Raw genomic sequence first — 26,099 nt, 5'->3', positions numbered from 1 at the left:
TTAAAACACAGCGTGATGCACAGTCACGCGGCGGTGGCTGATGTGGCTTGGGCGGCACCGGAGGGACGCTGGGGACAGGCCCCTGCCCGCCCGGACCGGCCCACCTGCTGTCCCTGGGCCTCCGCTGACCACCACCTCCGCTGACCGCCACCTCCCACACCTGCGTCTCGCACACCTCTCACCTCTTTTCTGGGCCCCAGAAGACGCACTTGGGACAGGCCCGGCAAACTCCCTCACGCACAGTGAGCTGTGAGCCAGAACATTATTGTGCAGCTGCTTTGTCCAGAACGGACAGTGAAGACGTCAAATGACACCGAGTCCCAGCTCAGTGTAATCTGAAGAAACGAGAGGCACTGCTGTAAAGGTTTGGTTCCTAGATATTGACTGCAAACAAAAGGACTTCTGGGGGGGGGGGGGCGGCTGCAATTCAGTACGTGCCGCCACAGTGAGTTATCTGCAATCTGGGGGAACAAAGGAGAGGAAATGGGGGGCGCAGTTACAGTCGGGGAGAACTTCTTGTAGGGCTTTCGCTACTCACGCGGCTGAGAGCTCCTCCTGCCGACCCTCCCAACCGGTCTGAGCTGAAGTCTCATTAATTTTGACATGGGGCATGGTGGGGTTTGCAAGGGGGTAAACTGGTCAAATTTATTTGGGTCATACTTTTTCAGTGATATGCAAAGGAGTGATGTGCGTATGTGAGCCCCTAGCTGCACAGGAGGAAGGAAAAGGAAGCTGGCTGCAGCGTGGCCTCTGGGTGGCAGTGGGTTAGAAGACAGCCAGAGGGGCGGGGGTATGCGCACGTGCATGCGCACGTCCCACACAGAAGGTCCCGCGTAAGGCATGCCCACTTGGTTCATCTCCAGGTGCGTCAGGGCGCCCTGGTGAAGCCGGCCAGCCTAAGCTTTGGTGCCCTGTGGGACACCCCTTGGCAGGCCGAGCCTTGACTGTTGACCAGAGACTTGATCTCAGGGTAGGGAAATTGTCGGACAGCATCAGGCTTTGGGACGCTCCTGACCAGGCAGGACCCTTCATAGGCTGCCTGATGGGCCCTCACACGTGACAGTTGAGGTACCTCTGTGGGCACGTGACAGTTGAGGTACCTCTGTGGGACATCATTCTGGGTGGTGGTGTTTTCAGAGTACAGCACTAAGACTTCCTTTGGTTCGGGTAACCCTTTTTTTAAGTTTCTCTTTATTGTGGTAATACATAGGTGACAAAATTTACCATTTTAATCATTATGAATTTTACAGTTCAGTGGCATTAAGTACGTTCTCATGGTTGTGCAACTATCACCACCATCAATCTCCAGAAGTTTTTTTCATCATCCGAAACTAAAACTGTACCAAGAACCTCTGCAACTGACCAAGACGGAGGGACTGGTGATGGACTTGCTCTCATGCCTGAAACAACCAAGAAATGGACAAAATATGTCATAGAACAATGGATATTATGTAGCAAAGCTCAGTGACCCCTGTGTAATGAGAATCCAATGGGTTGCCCCATCTTACTGCTGTGGGATTTTCCAGGTACAGTGCAGACAGGAAACCCAGCAGAACCTGGAGAACTCCCTGAGTTGAGGAAACCAAACAGAATGAGGTCACAGCAGCCAGCAGTCACAGAGCAGCGTGCTGGTGTGAAACAGCTTGGAGACTGCAGCAGGTACTCAGCAGAGCACTCATCAGCACATGCGTGAGAGGGGACACCCAGGCCCAGGAATAACCACCGGAAATGATGGACTGATTGCAGTCGCACAGGCAGAAGTGTGGTGCCGCTTCCCACCAGCCAGACTGGGAAACCTGACAGTGCAGAGGACACAGAGGGTCTTTCCCAGGCGTCAGGAATAAATAATTAGCCCCACACTGGTCACTGCTCAAACCCCACCTAACAAATCAAAGACAGACGTGAAAGGATCAAACTGTTCCTAGTAACTGTGTCCCAGAACAAAGCCCAAGAATATTTATAAGAATACAAAATTTTCGGCACTCAACAAGATAGAATTCAGTGTCTGGCATCCGATCTAAAATTGTCAGACATACAAAGAAGGATGAAACTCCTACTCATAATGAGGAGAAAAATCAGTCAAGTGAAACTGACCCAGAACTGACACTGACCTCAGTTCCAGTGAACAAACACACTGCAATGTGCACAGCGGGCTCCTGTGCTGGTCTGTAGCAATTGTAGCACAGTGGTAAGTGCGGGCAACCAAACCCCCCTCAGCACAGAAGGGGCACGGGAATAGCATTTATACAAGGTTAAAACGGCTCACCTGCACAGGGCCTCACATGACCGGAGGCTGCAGCCCTGGAGCTGCCCTGGGTGGGTCAGTGGGTGGGGTGAGGGAACGTGACCCTGGTCCACCACCAGGTACCTCTGTAGACTTTATGACACTGTGCACTTAGGCTGCACTCCAGTTATAAAAAAAAATTTCAACAATAACGTGACCTGAGCTTACTTTTAACTTTTTTACTGTATAAACTTTTTAATTTTTTTAACTTTTTGGCTTTTTGGTAATAACACTTAGCTTGCAACACATTGTACAGCTGTACAAAACTACTTTCTTTGTCTCCTTATTAGATGTTGCATGATGGGGGGGTCTCTGCTCCCATGTCAGGCAGGAGGTGCTGCCAAAGCCACCCTCAGTCCCTGACGCAGAGGACATGGAGGGTGCGTGGACAGCAGTCCCTGGGCAGCCCCTCTCACACTGACATCTCCAGTGGATGGACAGTCTCACACCCACTGTTAGTGTCCTGGGCTTCCTTGCCCACAGGCCCACCAAACACCATTTGGCCAGGAGCTGGCTGGTGGGTCCCCAATGGGTGGCCTGATACCGGGCCCTCTCTCCTGCCTCTGACAAGCATAAAATTAGCCAGGAAGCATCCGCCTCGGGGGCCCAGCGTCGCCACAGCTCAGCTGCGGTGTCGCAGGTCCAACCCAGGTCCTCTGGAAAGGGAACAGATACCTCATCCTCATTTAAGGCATTTGTACCCCAGAGGGAATTCACAAGTGTTCAGATGTGGGTATCAGAGCGGCCCTGCTCTTTGTACTGCCCTGGTGACAGCAGTTTGACATTGGGTTGGAAATACTGTTGAACTCAGCTACAGTCTTATAAAGAGGTTGGGAAGGGATTGATGCAAACAATTCCTCAACTTAGAACAAACCACCTGAGTAAGAAGTGAGCAACACACAGGAACAGAAGGGCCCAATGGTTAATTTCACACATCCAGTTGGTCAGGCCAAGGCGCCCAGATGTTAAGGCAACAGCAGTGACAAGGTTGCTATGAGCGTGTTTTTACACATAATTAACATTTAAATCGGTCAACTTTGAGTAAAGAAAATTATCCTCCATAATGTGTGTGTGTGGGGGGGGCAGATTCTGCCTTCAGATGTCCCTACAGCATGAACCTTACTAGGTCCCCAGTCTGCCCTGCCAATTTCAGACCGAGGACCCACAGTCACACAAGCCAGCTCGTGAAAGTACAGCTAGCTAGCTATCATCTATCTATCTATCTATCTATCTATCTATCTATCTATCTATCTATCATCTATCTATCTACCTCCCTATTTCTATCATCAATCATCTACTGATTCTATTTCTCTGCAGAACCCTAATACAGGGCCCTTACAAAGAAGTGGAGTCATACTAGGGTCCAGAGGTCTGTCCACAGGACACCTGGGGTGGAAAAGCCCTGAGTAGCTGACACCACATTTCTGAGCATGTAGATCCCACAGTTCAAGGGTCCCGTCTCCCTTAGCCAGCCGCTCAGCTACCCCTCACTGTCTCTTGTGACTTACAAGAGGAAAAGCTTGACGGAAGAACAGGAGAGGGTAGCAGCCTCGGAGAAGTGGGGCCCATCAGGGAAGAGCAAACCCCGGAACTTCTGGCTATAGCATTAGTGGACCAGACCAGTCACTAGGGGAGGTGGCAGTAGCAGAAATACGCATTCTGTGGGCACCAGGTGGGTGGCAGCTAGACTTGGATGCAGACAGGAGGGCCCTGGGTGGCACCTCCAAACCCAGGGCTCAGCTACCGTGTTTCCCTGAAAATAAGACCGGGTCTTATATTAATTTTTGCTCCAAAAGACGCATTAGGGCTTATGTTCAGGGGATGTCATCCTGAAAAATCATGATGGGGCTTATTTTCCAGTTAGGTCTTATTTTCGGGGAAACACAATAGCAGCTGAGTCAGACATCAGGTGGCTGGTGACCCGCCAGGAGCAGGCATGGTAGGTAGTAGAAGTCTCAGAACCAGGCATGATGGGTAGTACAAGTAGGGAGGTGCAAGGGAGGGGAAGCAGGTTCCAGGATGCTCCCAGAGTGTCAGGGAGGGTACGTGACGTGGGGTCTGGGTTCCCCCTCCCTCCTTCATTAGCATGTGCTGTGGACCCTTTTTAGAGAAGGAAACTGAGGCACCCAGGCTGGAAGTGACCTGCGGAAGGTCCACAGATATGAGAATGGCCAGCTCAAGCCCAGAGCGCTGCCACCTGTGCCTCTGCACAGAAACCAGGAGCCCCCATGAGGGGGACCTCGACCAACACCCCTAACTCGCATCCATGTGTCTCCCTCAGATCTGGTTGCAGCCCCGTCCAGACACACTTTCTGGGTCCACCCCCATCCCTACAGATCCGCCCATCCTACAAAGCACACATCCTGTGCTTGGCTAAATGTCCCCTTGGGGTCTCCAAGGCTCTGCATTTGGCTGGCAAGGAGCCACTAGGGACCCTTTGATGGGAAGGGTACACCTGGACATGCTCAAAGGTGCTGGGCATCTGCCCAAGGCCAGAGTTCTGACCCTGAACCTCACCAGACAAGGGTGAAGATCCCATGACACGTTCCACTTAAAGGGCTTTGGTGCTGGAACAATCTTTGAAGGTCCCCAATCCTGACCCTGGGCTCTAACATGCAGGGAGCAGCCCCTTCCCCCATGCCACTGGCCACCCAGGGGCGCCATGACACTGCTGAAAGCTGACCCAGGGCACCTCCAGCATGATTGGGGGTTGGGGGGTGGAGATGGCATTTAAGGCAGAGCGCTGTGGGCAGTGAGTGGGCCTTGGGGCCTGAAGCCGACCAGCCACATCGGGATCCCTCGCACCAAGGCCTCTGGGACACCTTCCCAGGAACCCTGAGCTGCGGAGAGGGCGGGGGTGTCCGTCCACACGTTTCAGAACAGCCTGGTCCCCACTGCGGTGAACACACAAGCTCCTTGTACCGTGAGCAAACAACATACCAAGAGGCTAGTTGCTTTGACGGTGGGCGCTGGAGCGCGGGTGGCGATGGCGGCAGCGGCGGCAGAAGCGGGGGCAGATCGAGAGCAGCGATGGCGGCGGCGGGAAGGTTGCGACGTCGGCGATGGCGGCGGCGGCGTTGGGGGCTGTGTCGGTTGGCGCTGGGCGCGGGGCGGCGATGGCGCCAGCGGCGGCGGTATCGGGGAAGAGGGCGGCGTTGGCGGCGGAGGCGGGGAGAGCAGAGGCTGGAGAATAAGGGAGTGCAGCGATGACGGCCGCGGGGGAGGGGGCGAGGGCAGCGCTGGCGGCGGGTGTGGGGAGGGCGGTGATCCTGCGGCGGCGGCGACCGAGGTATGGCGAAGGGCTGCGGGCTGTCGGATGGCGGTAGCGAAGAGGACTGAGGAGAGGGTTTGGCGGGAGAGGGGGCCGACAGGCCTGGCGTGCGAGCCTGGGTGTGAGCTTGTAGTACAGGGCTGCTGACCTGCCGCTGGCCAGGGGGACTTTCGGTTGGCTGGGTCGAGCAGAGGGGCAAGGGGCGGCAGGTGTTCGCAGGGAGCCAAGCTGCAGTGGCGGCGCAAAAGGAGAGTCGAGCAAACGCCTACAGCACCCGGTATTGCCAGGCGATCTCCCATTCAAGTACTAACCAGGCCCGACCCTACTTAGCTTCCGAGATCAGACGAGATCTGGCGTGTTCAGGGTGGTATGGCCGTAGACGCTGGGACCCGTCTCCAGGCGCCCCAAAAGCCTGCTCCCGGCCTGCCTCATGAGCGCACACCCTGCAGGTGATCTGCTCCGGAGGCGAGCATCTCCCTGCTGGCCGGCAGCGCCGCGCCTCCCGCCTGCTCCCCGCCTCCTCCGCACGTCTCTGGCGTGGGCGGCATGCTGCCACTGGGGAACACTGTCCCTTTCCTCACCCGCACCCTAACCATCATACCAACCTTTTGCTTCCCTCGCGGTTACCGTGGCTCAAACACTGTTCCGAACCTAAATGTGTATCTGGTTGTAGGCAAAAGCCGAACACGGTTCCATCCCTCACCCTCAACTTAACAAACATACGAACCTTTTCCCTACCCTCGCGGTAACCGTGGCTCTAACACACTTCCAACCCTAAAGTTATACTTGGTTGATTTCTGAATCCATACCCTGTCAAAACCATCACGCTCACTTTAACAAGTCAACACTGAGCCCAAATTAGGGCTAACCGAGATCCTATCACTGAACCGAAACTTAATATATCCACGGCTGCAGGCAGTAGCCGAACCATGACCCATGCCTCAGACTCACACTAACCAACATACAAACCTTTCCCATAACCTCCCGCTAACCGTGGCCCTAACTGTCTTCCGAGCTTAAATGTACACATGGCTGAAAGCAGAACCCGAACCCTGTCCCATTCCTCACCCTCACCCTAACCATCATACCAACCTTTAAATTCCCTCACGGTTTTCGTGGCTCAAACACTGTTCCGAACCTAAATGTATACCTGGCGGTAGGCAACTGCCGTGGACGTTTCCATCACTCACCTTCAACTTAACCAATATAACAACCTTTTCCCTTCCCTCACGGTAACCCTGGCTCTAAAACTCTTCTGACACTAAATGTATACTTGGCTGTTATTCGAACCCCTACCCTGTCTGAACAATCACACTCACTTTAACCCACACACCAACCCTGTCTCACCCTCTGGCTAACCGAATTCCTAACCCTGACCCGAACTTTAATGTATACCTGGATTCAGGCAGTAGCTGAAACATGTCCCATCCCTCAGCCTCACACTAACCAACATTCAATCCTTTCCCATAACCTCCCGCTAACTGTGGCCCTAAGAGTCTTCCGAGCCTAAACATGCACCTAGCTGTAAGGAGAACCTGAACACTGTCCCATCACTCACCCTCACCCTAACCAACATACCAGCCTTTAACTTCCCTCACGCTGACCAAGTTTCAAATACTGCTCCGAACCTACTTGGCTGTTATCCGAAAGTCTACACTGTCCAAACCCTCACCGTCATTTTAACTAACACACCAAGCCTGTTCACCCTCGGGTTAACCGAGTTCCTAACCCTCAACCGAACCTTAATGTGTATCTTGATACAGGCAGTAGCCGAAAACTCTCCCAAACCTCAAACTGACATTAACCAACATTCAATCCTTTCCCATATGATCCAGGTAACCGTGGCCCTAACAGTGTTCCGAGTCCAAACGTACACAAGGTTATAAGGAAAAGGCGAACCCTGTCCCATTTCTCACCCTCACCCTAACCATCATACCAACATTTTACTTCCCTCACGGTTACCGTGGCTCAAACACTGTTCCGAACCTAAATGTATACCTGGTTGTAGGCAACATCCAAACAAGGTTCCATTCCTCACCCTCACCTAAACCAACATATGAACCTTACCCTACCGTCGCGGTAACCGAGGCTCTAAAACAGTTCCGACCCTAAACGTATACTTGGCTGTTATCCGAACCGTACCTTGTCTGAACACTCATCCTCACTTTAACTAACACGTCAACACTGTCCCCAACTTCAGGCTAACCGAGGCCCTAACACTGAACCGAAGATTATACTACACCTGGCTGAGGGCAGTAGCCGAACCATGTCCCATCCCTCAGCCTCATACTAACCAACACACAATCCTTTCTCATAACCTCCCGCTAACCGTGGCCCTAACAGTCTTCCGAGCATAAACGTACACCTGGCTGTAAGCAGAACCCGAACACTGTCCCATCCCTCACCCACACCCTAACCGACATACCAACCTTTAACTTCTGTCGCGGTAACCGAGGCTCAAACAGTGTTCCGAACCTAAATGTATTCATGGCTGTAGGCAGCAGCCGAACACAGTTCCATTCCTCACCCTCAACTTAACCAACATACCAACCTTTTGCCTACCCTGTGATAACCGTGGCTCCAACACTCTTCCGACCCTAATCGTATACTTGGCTGTTATCCGAACCCGTACTCTGTCTGAACATTCACCTTCTCTTTAACAAACACACAAACCCTCTCTCACTTTCGGGCTAACCGCGGCCCTAACACTGACCCGAACCTTAATCTATACCATCCTGCATGTAGTAGCCGAACCCTGTCCCATCCCTCAACCTCACACTAACCAACATAAAAACCTGTCCCATACCCTCCCGGTAACCATGGCCATAACAGTGTTCCGAGCCTAAACGTACACCTGGTTGTAAGCAGAAGCCGAACCTGTCCCATCCCTCACCCTCAGCCTAACCAACATACCAACCTTTAACGACCCTCGCGCTGGCCAAGGTTCAAACACTGTTCCGAACCTTAATGTATCCCTGGCTGTAGGCAACAGCCAAACACGTTTCAATCAATCACCCTCAAATTAACCAATATACCAAACTTTTCCCTACACTCAGGCTATTCATGGTTCTAACACTTTCAGACCGTAAACGTACACTTGGCTGTTATCCGAACCCGTACCCTGTTTGAACAATCACACTCACTTAACTAACATACCAACCCTCTCTCAACCTCGGGTTAACCGAGGCCCTAACACTGACCCAAACTTTAATGTACAACTGGCTACAGGCAGTAGCTAAAACCAGCCCCATCCCTCAGCCTCTCACTGACCAACATACAATCCTTTCCCATACACTCCAGCTAACAGTGATTTTAACAGTGTTCCGAACCAGACGTACACCTCGCTGTAAGCAAAGGTGAACTCTGTCCCATTCCTCACCTTCACCCTAACCATCCTACCATAGTTTTACTTCACTCGCGGTTACCGAACTCAAACACTGTTCCGAACCTAAATGTATACCTGGCTGCAGGCAACAGCCGAACACGTTTCCATCAATCACCCTCAAATTAACCAATATACCAAACTTTTCCCTACCCTCGGGGTATCCGTGGTTCTAACACTTTACGACCCAAAACGTATACTTGGCTGTTATCAGAACCTGTACCCTGTCTGAACTCTCACCCTCACTGTAACAAAGACACAAACCCTCTCTCACTCTCGGGCTAACCAAGGCCCTAACACTGACCCGAACATTAATGTATACCAGCTTGCATGTAGTAGCCGAACCCTGTCCCATCCCTCAACCTCACACTAACCAACATAAAAACCTATCCCATACCCTCCCGGTAACCGTGGCCCTAACAGTGTTCCGAGCCTAAACGTACACCTGGCTGTAAGCAGAAGCCGAACCTGTCCCATCCCTCACCCTCACCCTAACCAACATACCAACCTTTAACGACCCTCGCGCTGGCCAAGGTTCGAACAGTGTTCTGAACCTAAATTTATAACTGGCCACAGGCAACAGCCAAACACGTTTCCATCAATCACCCTCAAATTAACCAATATACCAAACTTTTCCCTACCCTCGGGGTATCCATGGTTCTACCACTTTCAGACCGTAAACGTATACTTGGCTGTTATCCGAACCCGTACCCTGTCTGAACAATCACACTCACTTTAACTAACACACCAACCCTCTCTCACCCTCGGGTTAACTGAGGCCCTAACGCTGACCCGACCCTTAATGTATACGAGGCTACAGGCAGTAGCTGAAACCAGCCCCATCCCTCAGCCTCTCACTGACCAACATACAATCCTTTCCCATAACCTCCCGCTAACCGTGGCCCTAAGAGTCTTCCGAGCCTAAACGTGCACCTGGCTGTAAGCAGAACCTGAACACTGTCCCGTCACTCACCCTCACCCTAACCAACATACCAACCTTTAACATCCCTCACGCTGACCAAGGTTCAAATACTGTTCCAAACCTACTTGGCTGTTATCCGAAACTCTACACTGTCCAAACCTTCTCCGTCACTTTAACTAACACACCAACCCAGTTTACCCTTGGGTTAACGGAGAACCTATCCCTCACCCGAACCTTAATGTATACCTGGATACAGGCAGTAGCCAAACACTCTCCCATCCCTCAGACTGACACTAACCAACATGCAATCCTTTCCCATACCCTCCAGCTAACCGTGGCCTTAACAGTGTTCCGAGCCTAGACGTACACAAGGCTGTAAGGAAAAGGCGGACCCTGTCCCATTTCTCACGCTCATCCTAACCATCATACCAACCTTTTACATCCCTCACGGTTACCATGGCTCAAACACTGTTCCGAACCTAAATGTATACCTGGTTGTAGGCAACATCCGAACAAGGTTCCATTCCTCATCCTCAACTTAACCTACATATGAACGTTATTCTACCGTCGCGGTAACCGAGGTTTTAAAACAGTTCCGACCCTAAACGTATACTTGGCTGTTATCCGAACCGTACCCTGTCTGAACACTCATCCTCACTTTAACTCAGACGTCAACACTGTCCCCAACTTCGGGCTAACCGAGGCCCTACACGGAACCGAAAATTAATCTACACCTGGATGCATTCAGTAGCCGAACCCTGTCCCATCCCTCAACCTCATACTAACCAACATACAATCCTTTCTCATAACCTCCCGCTACCCGTAGCCCTAAAAGTCTTCCGAGCCTAGACGTACACCTGGCTGTAAGCAGAACCCGAACACTGTCCCATCCCTCACCCTCACCCTCACCAACATACCAACCTTTAAATTCCATCGCGGTAACCGAGGCTCAAACACTATTCCGAACCTAAATGTATTCATGGCTGTAGGCAGCAGCCGAACACAGTTCCATTCCTCACCCTCAACATATCAAACATACCAACCTTTTCCCTACCCTGGCGATAACCGTTGCTCTAACACTCTTCCGATCCTAAACGTATACTTGGCTGTTATCCGAACCATGTCTGAAATCTCACCCTCACTTTAACAAACACACAAACCCTCTCTCACTCTCGGGCTAACCGAGGCCCTAACACTGACCCGAACATTAATGTATACCAGCTTGCATGTAGTAGCCGAACCCTGTCCCATCCCTCAACCTCACACTAACCAACATAAAAACCTGTCCCATACCCTCGCGGTAACCGTAGCCCTAACAGTGTTCCGAGCCTAAACGTACACCTGGCTGTAAGCAGAAGCCGAACCTGTCCCATCCCTCACCCTCAGCCTACCCAAAATACCAACATTTAACGACCCTCGCACTGGCTAAGGTTCGAAAACTCTTCCGAACCTAAATGTATACCTGGCTGCAGGCAACAGCCGAACAGTTTTCCATCCATCACCCTCAAATTAACCAATATACCAAACATTTCCCTACGAAACTCTGGCCTGTCCGAAATCTCACTCTCACTTTAACACACACCAACACTGTCTCGCCCTTGGGCTAACCTCGGCGATAGCACTCACCCGAACCTTAATGTATACCTGTCTGAAGGCAGTAGCCGAACCCGGTCCCTTCCCTAATCCTCGCACTATCCAGCATACAACTCTTTCCCATACGCTCCAGCTAATAGTGATCCTAACAGTGTTCCGAACTTAAACGGACACCTGGTTGTAAGCAGAACCCGAACACTGACCCATCCCTCACGCTCACCATAACCTACATGCCAACTTTAAGTTCCGTCGGGATGAACGTGGCTCAAACACTGCTCCGAACCTAAATGTATACCTGGCTGTAGGCAGCAGTAGAACACAGTTCCATCCCTCACCCTCAACAGCTCAAGGATACCAACCATTTCCCTACCCTGGTGATAACCGTGGGTCTAACACACTTCCGCTCCTAAATGTATACATGGCTGTTTTCGGAACCCGTACAATGTCTGAACCCTCACCCTCACGGTAACTAACACACCAACACTCTCTCACACTCGTGCTAACCGAGGCACTGACACTGCCCCGAACCATAATGTATACCTGGCTGCAGACAGTAGCTGAAACATGTCCCAACCCTCAGCCTCACACAAGCCAACGTTCAATCCTTTCCCATAACCTCCCGCTAACCGTGGACCTAAGAGTCTTCCGAGCCTAAAAGTGCACCTGGCTGTAAGCAGAACCTGAACACTGTCCCATCACTCACCCATAGCCTAACCAACATAACAACCTTTAACTACCTTCACGCTGACCAAGGTTTAAATACTGCTCCAAACCTACGGGGCTGTTATTAGAAACCCTACACTGTCCAAACCCTCTCCGCCATTTTATCACACCAACCCTGTTCGTCCTCGTGTTAACCGAGTTCCTAACCCTCACCAGAACTTTAATGTATACCTGGATACAGGCAGTAGCCGAACACTCTCGCATCCCTCAGACTGACACTATCCAAGATTCAATCCTTTCCCATACCTTCCAGCTAAGAGTGATTTTAACAGTGTTCCGAAACAAACCGGACTACTGGTTGTAAGTAGAACCCGAACACTGACCCATCCCTCACCCTCACCCTAACCAACATACCAACTTTAACTTCCGTCGGGGTGAAAGTGGCTCAAACACTGCTCCGATCCTAAATGTATACCTGGCTGTAGGCAGCAGCTGAACACAGTTCCATCCCTCTCCCTCAACATATCAAACACACCAACCTTTTCCCTACCCTGTCGGTCATCGTGGCTCTAACACTCTGCGGACCCTAGATGTATACTTGACTCTTATACGAAACTCAACGCTGTCGACACCCTCACCGTCATTTTAACTAACACACCAAGCCTGTTCACCCTCGGGTTAACCGAGTTCCTAACCCTCAACCGAGCCTTTATGTGTATCTTGATAAGGCAGCAACCGAACAGTCTCCCATCCCTCAAACTGACACTAACCAACATTCACTCCTTTCCCATACATCCAGGTAACCGTGGCCTTAACAGTGTTCCGAGTCTAGACGTACACAAGGCTGTAAGTAAAAGGCGAACCCTGTCTCATTTCTCACCCTCCGCCTCACCATCATACCAACCTTTAAGTTACCTCACGGTTCCTGCGGCTCAAGCTCCGTTCCGAAACTCAATGTATACCTGGTGGTAGGCAACATCCGAACAAGGTTGCATTCCTCACCCTCAACTAAACCAACATATGAAACTTTCCCTACCATCCTAGTAAACGAGGCTCTAACACCCTTCGCACCCTAGACGTATACTTGGCTGGTATACGAAACTCTGTCCTGTCCAAACCCTCACTCTCACTTTAACACACACCAACACTGTCTCGCCCTTGGGCTAACCTCGGCGCTAACACTGACCCGAACCTTAATGTATACCTGTCTGAAGGCAGTAGCCGAACCCTGTCCCTTCCCTAAACCTCACACTAACCAGCATACAATCCTTTCCCATACCCTCCAGCTAACAGTGATCCTAACAGTGTTCCGAACCTCAACGAACAACTGGTTGTGAGCAGAACCGGAACACTGACCCATCCCTCACCCTCACCCTAACCAACATACCAACTTTAACTTCCGTCGGGGTGAACGTGGCTCAAACACTGCTCCGAACCTAAATGTATACCTGGCTGTAGGCAGCAGCACGATACAGTTCAATCCCTCACCCTCAACATATCAAGCATTCCAACCGTTTCCCTACCCTGGCGATAACCGTGGCTCTAACACTCTTCCGATCCTGAATGTATACTTGGCTTTTTCCAAACCCGACAATGTCTGAACCCTCACCCTCTCTGTAAGTAGCATACCAACACTCTCTCACACTGGGGCTAACCGAGGCCCTAACACAACCCGACCCTTAATGTATACCTGGCTGGAGGCAGCAGCTGAAACATGTTCCATCCCTCAGCCTCACACGAACCAAAATGCAGTCCTTTCCCATAACCTCCCTCTAACCGTGGACCTAGGATTCTTCCGTGCCTAAACATGCACCTGGCTTTAAGCAGAACCTGAACACTGTCCCATCACCCTCACCCTAACCAACATACCAAACGCTGACCAAGTTTCAAATACTGCTCCGAAACTACTTGGCTGTTATCCGAAACTCTACACTGTCCAAACACTCACCGTCATTTTAACTAACACACAAACCCTGTTCACCCTCGGGTTAACCGAGTTCCTAACCCTCAACCAGACATTAACGTGTACCTGGATACAGGCAGTAGCCGAACACTCCCATCCCTCAGACTGACACTAACCAACATTCAATCCTTTCCCATACCATCCAGGGAACCGTGGCCCTAACAGTGTTCCGAGTCTAGACGTACACAAGGCTGTACATAAAAGGCGAACCCTGGCCCATTTCTCTGCCCCACCCTAACCATCATACTTACCTTTAAGTTCCCTCACGGTTACTGCGGCTCAAACACTGCTCCGAACCTAAACGTACACCTGGTTGTAGGCAACATCCGAACAAGGTTCCATTCCTCACCCTCAACTAAACCAACATATGAAACTTTCCCTACCCTCCCGGTAACCGAGGCTCTAACACTCTTTGCACCCTAAACGTATACTTGGTTGTAATACGAAACTCTGGCCTGTCCGAAATCTCACTCTCACTTTAACACACACCAACGCTGTCTCGCCCTTGGGCTAACCTCGGCGATAGCACTCACCCGAACCTTAATGTATACGTGTCTGAAGGCAGTAGCCGAACCCGGTCCCTTCCCTAATCCTCGCACTATCCAGCATACAACTCTTTCCCATACGCTCCAGCTAATAGTGATCCTAACAGTGTTCCGAACTTAAACGGACACCTGGTTGTAAGCAGAACCCGAACACTGACCCATCCCTCACGCTCACCATAACCTACATGCCAACTTTAAGTTCCGTCGGGATGAACGTGGCTCAAACACTGCTCCGAACCTAAATGTATACCTGGCTGTAGGCAGCAGTAGAACACAGTTCCATCCCTCACCCTCAACAGCTCAAGGATACCAAACATTTCCCTACCCTGGTGATAACCGTGGGTCTAACACACTTCCGCTCCTAAACGTATACATGGCTGTTTTCGGAACCCGTACAATGTCTGAACCCTCACCCTCACGGTAACTAACACACCAACACTCTCTCACACTCGTGCTAACCGAGGCACTGACACTGACCCGAACCATAATGTATACCTGGCTGCAGACAGTAGCTGAAACATGTCCCAACCCTCAGCCTCACACAAGCCAACGTTCAATCCTTTCCCATAACCTCCCGCTAACCGTGGACCTAAGAGTCTTCCGAGCCTAAAAGTGCACCTGGCTGTAAGCAGAACCTGAACACTGTCCCATCACTCACCCATAGCCTAACCAACATAACAACCTTCAACTACCTTCACGCTGACCAAGGTTTAAATACTGCTCCAAACCTACGGGGCTGTTATTAGAAACCCTACACTGTCCAAACCCTCTCCGCCATTTTATCACACCAACCCTGTTCGTCCTCGTGTTAACCGAGTTCCTAACCCTCACCAGAACTTTAATGTATACCTGGATACAGGCAGTAGCCGAACACTCTCGCATCCCTCAGACTGACACTATCCAAGATTCAATCCTTTCCCATACCTTCCAGCTAAGACTGATTTTAACAGTGTTCCGAAACAAACCGGACTACTGGTTGTAAGTAGAACCCGAACACTGACCCATCCCTCACCCTCACCCTAACCAACATACCAACTTTAACTTCCGTCGGGGTGAAAGTGGCTCAAACACTGCTCCGATCCTAAATGTATACCTGGCTGTAGGCAGCAGCTGAACACAGTTCCATCCCTCTCCCTCAACATATCAAACACACCAACCTTTTCCCTACCCTGTCGGTCATCGTGGCTCTAACACTCTGCGGACCCTAGATGTATACTTGACTCTTATACGAAACTCAACGCTGTCGACACCCTCACCGTCATTTTAACTAACACACCAAGCCTGTTCACCCTCGGGTTAACCGAGTTCCTAACCCTCAACCGAGCCTTTATGTGTATCTTGATAAGGCAGCAACCGAACAGTCTCCCATCCCTCAAACTGACACTAACCAACATTCACTCCTTTCCCATACATCCAGGTAACCGTGGCCTTAACAGTGTTCCGAGTCTAGACGTACACAAGGCTGTAAGTAAAAGGCGAACCCTGTCTCATTTCTCACCCTCCGCCTCACCATCATACCAACCTTTAAGTTACCTCACGGTTCCTGCGGCTCAAGCTCCGTTCCGAAACTCAATGTATACCTGGTGGTAGGCAACATCCGAACAAGGTTGCATTCCTCACCCTCAACTAAACCAACATATGAAACTTTCCCTACCATCCTAGTAAACGAGGCTCTAACACCCTTCGCACCCTAGACGTATACTTGGCTGGTATACGAAACTCTGTCCTGTCCAAACCCTCACTCTCACTTTAACACACACCAACACTGTCTCGCCCTTGGGCTAACCTCGGCGCTAACACTGACCCGAACCTTAATGTATACCTGTCTGAAGGCAGTAGCCGAACCCTGTCCCTTCCCTAAACCTCACACTAACCAGCATACAATCCTTTCCCATACCCTCCAGCTAACAGTGATCCTAACAGTGTTCCGAACCTCAACGAACAACTGGTTGTGAGCAGAACCGGAACACTGACCCATCCCTCACCCTCACCCTAACCAACATACCAACTTTAACTTCCGTCGGGGTGAACGTGGCTCAAACACTGCTCCGAACCTAAATGTATACCTGGCTGTAGGCAGCAGCACGATACAGTTCAATCCCTCACCCTCAACATATCAAGCATTCCAACCGTTTCCCTACCCTGGCGATAACCGTGGCTCTAACACTCTTCCGATCCTGAATGTATACTTGGCTTTTTCCAAACCCGACAATGTCTGAACCCTCACCCTCTCTGTAAGTAGCATACCAACACTCTCTCACACTGGGGCTAACCGAGGCCCTAACACAACCCGACCCTTAATGTATACCTGGCTGGAGGCAGCAGCTGAAACATGTTCCATCCCTCAGCCTCACACGAACCAAAATGCAGTCCTTTCCCATAACCTCCCTCTAACCGTGGACCTAGGATTCTTCCGTGCCTAAACATGCACCTGGCTTTAAGCAGAACCTGAACACTGTCCCATCACCCTCACCCTAACCAACATACCAAACGCTGACCAAGTTTCAAATACTGCTCCGAAACTACTTGGCTGTTATCCGAAACTCTACACTGTCCAAACACTCACCGTCATTTTAACTAACACACAAACCCTGTTCACCCTCGGGTTAACCGAGTTCCTAACCCTCAACCAGACATTAACGTGTACCTGGATACAGGCAGTAGCCGAACACTCCCATCCCTCAGACTGACACTAACCAACATTCAATCCTTTCCCATACCATCCAGGGAACCGTGGCCCTAACAGTGTTCCGAGTCTAGACGTACACAAGGCTGTACATAAAAGGCGAACCCTGGCCCATTTCTCTGCCCCACCCTAACCATCATACTTACCTTTAAGTTCCCTCACGGTTACTGCGGCTCAAACACTGCTCCGAACCTAAACGTACACCTGGTTGTAGGCAACATCCGAACAAGGTTCCATTCCTCACCCTCAACTAAACCAACATATGAAACTTTCCCTACCCTCCCGGTAACCGAGGCTCTAACACTCTTTGCACCCTAAACGTATACTTGGTTGTAATACGAAACTCTGGCCTGTCCGAAATCTCACTCTCACTTTAACACACACCAACGCTGTCTCGCCCTTGGGCTAACCTCGGCGATAGCACTCACCCGAACCTTAATGTATACGTGTCTGAAGGCAGTAGCCGAACCCGGTCCCTTCCCTAATCCTCGCACTATCCAGCATACAACTCTTTCCCATACGCTCCAGCTAATAGTGATCCTAACAGTGTTCCGAACTTAAACGGACACCTGGTTGTAAGCAGAACCCGAACACTGACCCATCCCTCACGCTCACCATAACCTACATGCCAACTTTAAGTTCCGTCGGGATGAACGTGGCTCAAACACTGCTCCGAACCTAAATGTATACCTGGCTGTAGGCAGCAGTAGAACACAGTTCCATCCCTCACCCTCAACAGCTCAAGGATACCAAACATTTCCCTACCCTGGTGATAACCGTGGGTCTAACACACTTCCGCTCCTAAACGTATACATGGCTGTTTTCGGAACCCGTACAATGTCTGAACCCTCACCCTCACGGTAACTAACACACCAACACTCTCTCACACTCGTGCTAACCGAGGCACTGACACTGACCCGAACCATAATGTATACCTGGCTGCAGACAGTAGCTGAAACATGTCCCAACCCTCAGCCTCACACAAGCCAACGTTCAATCCTTTCCCATAACCTCCCGCTAACCGTGGACCTAAGAGTCTTCCGAGCCTAAAAGTGCACCTGGCTGTAAGCAGAACCTGAACACTGTCCCATCACTCACCCATAGCCTAACCAACATAACAACCTTCAACTACCTTCACGCTGACCAAGGTTTAAATACTGCTCCAAACCTACGGGGCTGTTATTAGAAACCCTACACTGTCCAAACCCTCTCCGCCATTTTATCACACCAACCCTGTTCGTCCTCGTGTTAACCGAGTTCCTAACCCTCACCAGAACTTTAATGTATACCTGGATACAGGCAGTAGCCGAACACTCTCGCATCCCTCAGACTGACACTATCCAAGATTCAATCCTTTCCCATACCTTCCAGCTAAGACTGATTTTAACAGTGTTCCGAAACAAACCGGACTACTGGTTGTAAGTAGAACCCGAACACTGACCCATCCCTCACCCTCACCCTAACCAACATACCAACTTTAACTTCCGTCGGGGTGAAAGTGGCTCAAACACTGCTCCGATCCTAAATGTATACCTGGCTGTAGGCAGCAGCTGAACACAGTTCCATCCCTCTCCCTCAACATATCAAACACACCAACCTTTTCCCTACCCTGTCGGTCATCGTGGCTCTAACACTCTGCGGACCCTAGATGTATACTTGACTCTTATACGAAACTCAACGCTGTCGACACCCTCACCGTCATTTTAACTAACACACCAAGCCTGTTCACCCTCGGGTTAACCGAGTTCCTAACCCTCAACCGAGCCTTTATGTGTATCTTGATAAGGCAGCAACCGAACAGTCTCCCATCCCTCAAACTGACACTAACCAACATTCACTCCTTTCCCATACATCCAGGTAACCGTGGCCTTAACAGTGTTCCGAGTCTAGACGTACACAAGGCTGTAAGTAAAAGGCGAACCCTGTCTCATTTCTCACCCTCCGCCTCACCATCATACCAACCTTTAAGTTACCTCACGGTTCCTGCGGCTCAAGCTCCGTTCCGAAACTCAATGTATACCTGGTGGTAGGCAACATCCGAACAAGGTTGCATTCCTCACCCTCAACTAAACCAACATATGAAACTTTCCCTACCATCCTAGTAAACGAGGCTCTAACACCCTTCGCACCCTAGACGTATACTTGGCTGGTATACGAAACTCTGTCCTGTCCAAACCCTCACTCTCACTTTAACACACACCAACACTGTCTCGCCCTTGGGCTAACCTCGGCGCTAACACTGACCCGAACCTTAATGTATACCTGTCTGAAGGCAGTAGCCGAACCCTGTCCCTTCCCTAAACCTCACACTAACCAGCATACAATCCTTTCCCATACCCTCCAGCTAACAGTGATCCTAACAGTGTTCCGAACCTCAACGAACAACTGGTTGTGAGCAGAACCGGAACACTGACCCATCCCTCACCCTCACCCTAACCAACATACCAACTTTAACTTCCGTCGGGGTGAACGTGGCTCAAACACTGCTCCGAACCTAAATGTATACCTGGCTGTAGGCAGCAGCACGATACAGTTCAATCCCTCACCCTCAACATATCAAGCATTCCAACCGTTTCCCTACCCTGGCGATAACCGTGGCTCTAACACTCTTCCGATCCTGAATGTATACTTGGCTTTTTCCAAACCCGACAATGTCTGAACCCTCACCCTCTCTGTAAGTAGCATACCAACACTCTCTCACACTGGGGCTAACCGAGGCCCTAACACAACCCGACCCTTAATGTATACCTGGCTGGAGGCAGCAGCTGAAACATGTTCCATCCCTCAGCCTCACACGAACCAAAATGCAGTCCTTTCCCATAACCTCCCTCTAACCGTGGACCTAGGATTCTTCCGTGCCTAAACATGCACCTGGCTTTAAGCAGAACCTGAACACTGTCCCATCACCCTCACCCTAACCAACATACCAAACGCTGACCAAGTTTCAAATACTGCTCCGAAACTACTTGGCTGTTATCCGAAACTCTACACTGTCCAAACACTCACCGTCATTTTAACTAACACACAAACCCTGTTCACCCTCGGGTTAACCGAGTTCCTAACCCTCAACCAGACATTAACGTGTACCTGGATACAGGCAGTAGCCGAACACTCCCATCCCTCAGACTGACACTAACCAACATTCAATCCTTTCCCATACCATCCAGGGAACCGTGGCCCTAACAGTGTTCCGAGTCTAGACGTACACAAGGCTGTACATAAAAGGCGAACCCTGGCCCATTTCTCTGCCCCACCCTAACCATCATACTTACCTTTAAGTTCCCTCACGGTTACTGCGGCTCAAACACTGCTCCGAACCTAAACGTACACCTGGTTGTAGGCAACATCCGAACAAGGTTCCATTCCTCACCCTCAACTAAACCAACATATGAAACTTTCCCTACCCTCCCGGTAACCGAGGCTCTAACACTCTTTGCACCCTAAACGTATACTTGGTTGTAATACGAAACTCTGGCCTGTCCGAAATCTCACTCTCACTTTAACACACACCAACGCTGTCTCGCCCTTGGGCTAACCTCGGCGATAGCACTCACCCGAACCTTAATGTATACGTGTCTGAAGGCAGTAGCCGAACCCGGTCCCTTCCCTAATCCTCGCACTATCCAGCATACAACTCTTTCCCATACGCTCCAGCTAATAGTGATCCTAACAGTGTTCCGAACTTAAACGGACACCTGGTTGTAAGCAGAACCCGAACACTGACCCATCCCTCACGCTCACCATAACCTACATGCCAACTTTAAGTTCCGTCGGGATGAACGTGGCTCAAACACTGCTCCGAACCTAAATGTATACCTGGCTGTAGGCAGCAGTAGAACACAGTTCCATCCCTCACCCTCAACAGCTCAAGGATACCAAACATTTCCCTACCCTGGTGATAACCGTGGGTCTAACACACTTCCGCTCCTAAACGTATACATGGCTGTTTTCGGAACCCGTACAATGTCTGAACCCTCACCCTCACGGTAACTAACACACCAACACTCTCTCACACTCGTGCTAACCGAGGCACTGACACTGACCCGAACCATAATGTATACCTGGCTGCAGACAGTAGCTGAAACATGTCCCAACCCTCAGCCTCACACAAGCCAACGTTCAATCCTTTCCCATAACCTCCCGCTAACCGTGGACCTAAGAGTCTTCCGAGCCTAAAAGTGCACCTGGCTGTAAGCAGAACCTGAACACTGTCCCATCACTCACCCATAGCCTAACCAACATAACAACCTTCAACTACCTTCACGCTGACCAAGGTTTAAATACTGCTCCAAACCTACGGGGCTGTTATTAGAAACCCTACACTGTCCAAACCCTCTCCGCCATTTTATCACACCAACCCTGTTCGTCCTCGTGTTAACCGAGTTCCTAACCCTCACCAGAACTTTAATGTATACCTGGATACAGGCAGTAGCCGAACACTCTCGCATCCCTCAGACTGACACTATCCAAGATTCAATCCTTTCCCATACCTTCCAGCTAAGACTGATTTTAACAGTGTTCCGAAACAAACCGGACTACTGGTTGTAAGTAGAACCCGAACACTGACCCATCCCTCACCCTCACCCTAACCAACATACCAACTTTAACTTCCGTCGGGGTGAAAGTGGCTCAAACACTGCTCCGATCCTAAATGTATACCTGGCTGTAGGCAGCAGCTGAACACAGTTCCATCCCTCTCCCTCAACATATCAAACACACCAACCTTTTCCCTACCCTGTCGGTCATCGTGGCTCTAACACTCTGCGGACCCTAGATGTATACTTGACTCTTATACGAAACTCAACGCTGTCGACACCCTCACCGTCATTTTAACTAACACACCAAGCCTGTTCACCCTCGGGTTAACCGAGTTCCTAACCCTCAACCGAGCCTTTATGTGTATCTTGATAAGGCAGCAACCGAACAGTCTCCCATCCCTCAAACTGACACTAACCAACATTCACTCCTTTCCCATACATCCAGGTAACCGTGGCCTTAACAGTGTTCCGAGTCTAGACGTACACAAGGCTGTAAGTAAAAGGCGAACCCTGTCTCATTTCTCACCCTCCGCCTCACCATCATACCAACCTTTAAGTTACCTCACGGTTCCTGCGGCTCAAGCTCCGTTCCGAAACTCAATGTATACCTGGTGGTAGGCAACATCCGAACAAGGTTGCATTCCTCACCCTCAACTAAACCAACATATGAAACTTTCCCTACCATCCTAGTAAACGAGGCTCTAACACCCTTCGCACCCTAGACGTATACTTGGCTGGTATACGAAACTCTGTCCTGTCCAAACCCTCACTCTCACTTTAACACACACCAACACTGTCTCGCCCTTGGGCTAACCTCGGCGCTAACACTGACCCGAACCTTAATGTATACCTGTCTGAAGGCAGTAGCCGAACCCTGTCCCTTCCCTAAACCTCACACTAACCAGCATACAATCCTTTCCCATACCCTCCAGCTAACAGTGATCCTAACAGTGTTCCGAACCTCAACGAACAACTGGTTGTGAGCAGAACCGGAACACTGACCCATCCCTCACCCTCACCCTAACCAACATACCAACTTTAACTTCCGTCGGGGTGAACGTGGCTCAAACACTGCTCCGAACCTAAATGTATACCTGGCTGTAGGCAGCAGCACGATACAGTTCAATCCCTCACCCTCAACATATCAAGCATTCCAACCGTTTCCCTACCCTGGCGATAACCGTGGCTCTAACACTCTTCCGATCCTGAATGTATACTTGGCTTTTTCCAAACCCGACAATGTCTGAACCCTCACCCTCTCTGTAAGTAGCATACCAACACTCTCTCACACTGGGGCTAACCGAGGCCCTAACACAACCCGACCCTTAATGTATACCTGGCTGGAGGCAGCAGCTGAAACATGTTCCATCCCTCAGCCTCACACGAACCAAAATGCAGTCCTTTCCCATAACCTCCCTCTAACCGTGGACCTAGGATTCTTCCGTGCCTAAACATGCACCTGGCTTTAAGCAGAACCTGAACACTGTCCCATCACCCTCACCCTAACCAACATACCAAACGCTGACCAAGTTTCAAATACTGCTCCGAAACTACTTGGCTGTTATCCGAAACTCTACACTGTCCAAACACTCACCGTCATTTTAACTAACACACAAACCCTGTTCACCCTCGGGTTAACCGAGTTCCTAACCCTCAACCAGACATTAACGTGTACCTGGATACAGGCAGTAGCCGAACACTCCCATCCCTCAGACTGACACTAACCAACATTCAATCCTTTCCCATACCATCCAGGGAACCGTGGCCCTAACAGTGTTCCGAGTCTAGACGTACACAAGGCTGTACATAAAAGGCGAACCCTGGCCCATTTCTCTGCCCCACCCTAACCATCATACTTACCTTTAAGTTCCCTCACGGTTACTGCGGCTCAAACACTGCTCCGAACCTAAACGTACACCTGGTTGTAGGCAACATCCGAACAAGGTTCCATTCCTCACCCTCAACTAAACCAACATATGAAACTTTCCCTACCCTCCCGGTAACCGAGGCTCTAACACTCTTTGCACCCTAAACGTATACTTGGTTGTAATACGAAACTCTGGCCTGTCCGAAATCTCACTCTCACTTTAACACACACCAACGCTGTCTCGCCCTTGGGCTAACCTCGGCGATAGCACTCACCCGAACCTTAATGTATACGTGTCTGAAGGCAGTAGCCGAACCCGGTCCCTTCCCTAATCCTCGCACTATCCAGCATACAACTCTTTCCCATACGCTCCAGCTAATAGTGATCCTAACAGTGTTCCGAACTTAAACGGACACCTGGTTGTAAGCAGAACCCGAACACTGACCCATCCCTCACGCTCACCATAACCTACATGCCAACTTTAAGTTCCGTCGGGATGAACGTGGCTCAAACACTGCTCCGAACCTAAATGTATACCTGGCTGTAGGCAGCAGTAGAACACAGTTCCATCCCTCACCCTCAACAGCTCAAGGATACCAAACATTTCCCTACCCTGGTGATAACCGTGGGTCTAACACACTTCCGCTCCTAAACGTATACATGGCTGTTTTCGGAACCCGTACAATGTCTGAACCCTCACCCTCACGGTAACTAACACACCAACACTCTCTCACACTCGTGCTAACCGAGGCACTGACACTGACCCGAACCATAATGTATACCTGGCTGCAGACAGTAGCTGAAACATGTCCCAACCCTCAGCCTCACACAAGCCAACGTTCAATCCTTTCCCATAACCTCCCGCTAACCGTGGACCTAAGAGTCTTCCGAGCCTAAAAGTGCACCTGGCTGTAAGCAGAACCTGAACACTGTCCCATCACTCACCCATAGCCTAACCAACATAACAACCTTCAACTACCTTCACGCTGACCAAGGTTTAAATACTGCTCCAAACCTACGGGGCTGTTATTAGAAACCCTACACTGTCCAAACCCTCTCCGCCATTTTATCACACCAACCCTGTTCGTCCTCGTGTTAACCGAGTTCCTAACCCTCACCAGAACTTTAATGTATACCTGGATACAGGCAGTAGCCGAACACTCTCGCATCCCTCAGACTGACACTATCCAAGATTCAATCCTTTCCCATACCTTCCAGCTAAGAGTGATTTTAACAGTGTTCCGAAACAAACCGGACTACTGGTTGTAAGTAGAACCCGAACACTGACCCATCCCTCACCCTCACCCTAACCAACATACCAACTTTAACTTCCGTCGGGGTGAAAGTGGCTCAAACACTGCTCCGATCCTAAATGTATACCTGGCTGTAGGCAGCAGCTGAACACAGTTCCATCCCTCTCCCTCAACATATCAAACACACCAACCTTTTCCCTACCCTGTCGGTCATCGTGGCTCTAACACTCTGCGGACCCTAGATGTATACTTGACTCTTATACGAAACTCAACGCTGTCGACACCCTCACCGTCATTTTAACTAACACACCAAGCCTGTTCACCCTCGGGTTAACCGAGTTCCTAACCCTCAACCGAGCCTTAATGTGTATCTTGATAAGGCAGCAACCGAACAGTCTCCCATCCCTCAAACTGACACTAACCAACATTCACTCCTTTCCCATACATCCAGGTAACCGTGGCCTTAACAGTGTTCCGAGTCTAGACGTACACAAGGCTGTAAGTAAAAGGCGAACCCTGTCTCATTTCTCACCCTCCGCCTCACCATCATACCAACCTTTAAGTTACCTCACGGTTCCTGCGGCTCAAGCTCCGTTCCGAAACTCAATGTATACCTGGTGGTAGGCAACATCCGAACAAGGTTGCATTCCTCACCCTCAACTAAACCAACATATGAAACTTTCCCTACCATCCTAGTAAACGAGGCTCTAACACCCTTCGCACCCTAGACGTATACTTGGCTGGTATACGAAACTCTGTCCTGTCCAAACCCTCACTCTCACTTTAACACACACCAACACTGTCTCGCCCTTGGGCTAACCTCGGCGCTAACACTGACCCGAACCTTAATGTATACCTGTCTGAAGGCAGTAGCCGAACCCTGTCCCTTCCCTAAACCTCACACTAACCAGCATACAATCCTTTCCCATACCCTCCAGCTAACAGTGATCCTAACAGTGTTCCGAACCTCAACGAACAACTGGTTGTGAGCAGAACCGGAACACTGACCCATCCCTCACCCTCACCCTAACCAACATACCAACTTTAACTTCCGTCGGGGTGAACGTGGCTCAAACACTGCTCCGAACCTAAATGTATACCTGGCTGTAGGCAGCAGCACGATACAGTTCAA

At 50.5% G+C, this 26,099-nt stretch overlaps 1 pseudogene; it reads right to left on the bottom strand.

Moving 5' to 3' along the window:
* Nucleotides 1-5,817: 5,817 nt before the first annotated feature.
* Nucleotides 5,818-5,936, bottom strand: LOC148758168 (5S ribosomal RNA; annotated as a pseudogene).
* Between the last annotated feature and the right edge of the window lie 20,163 nt (nucleotides 5,937-26,099).

Source organism: Rhinolophus sinicus, chromosome 6 (genome assembly GCF_057876585.1).
Source record: "Rhinolophus sinicus isolate RSI-liver-muscle chromosome 6, RSI-T2T, whole genome shotgun sequence".
NCBI classification, from domain to species: domain Eukaryota; kingdom Metazoa; phylum Chordata; class Mammalia; order Chiroptera; family Rhinolophidae; genus Rhinolophus; species Rhinolophus sinicus.
Note: the sequence above shows the minus strand (reverse complement) of the source record. Positions and strands in the feature narration are given on the sequence as shown.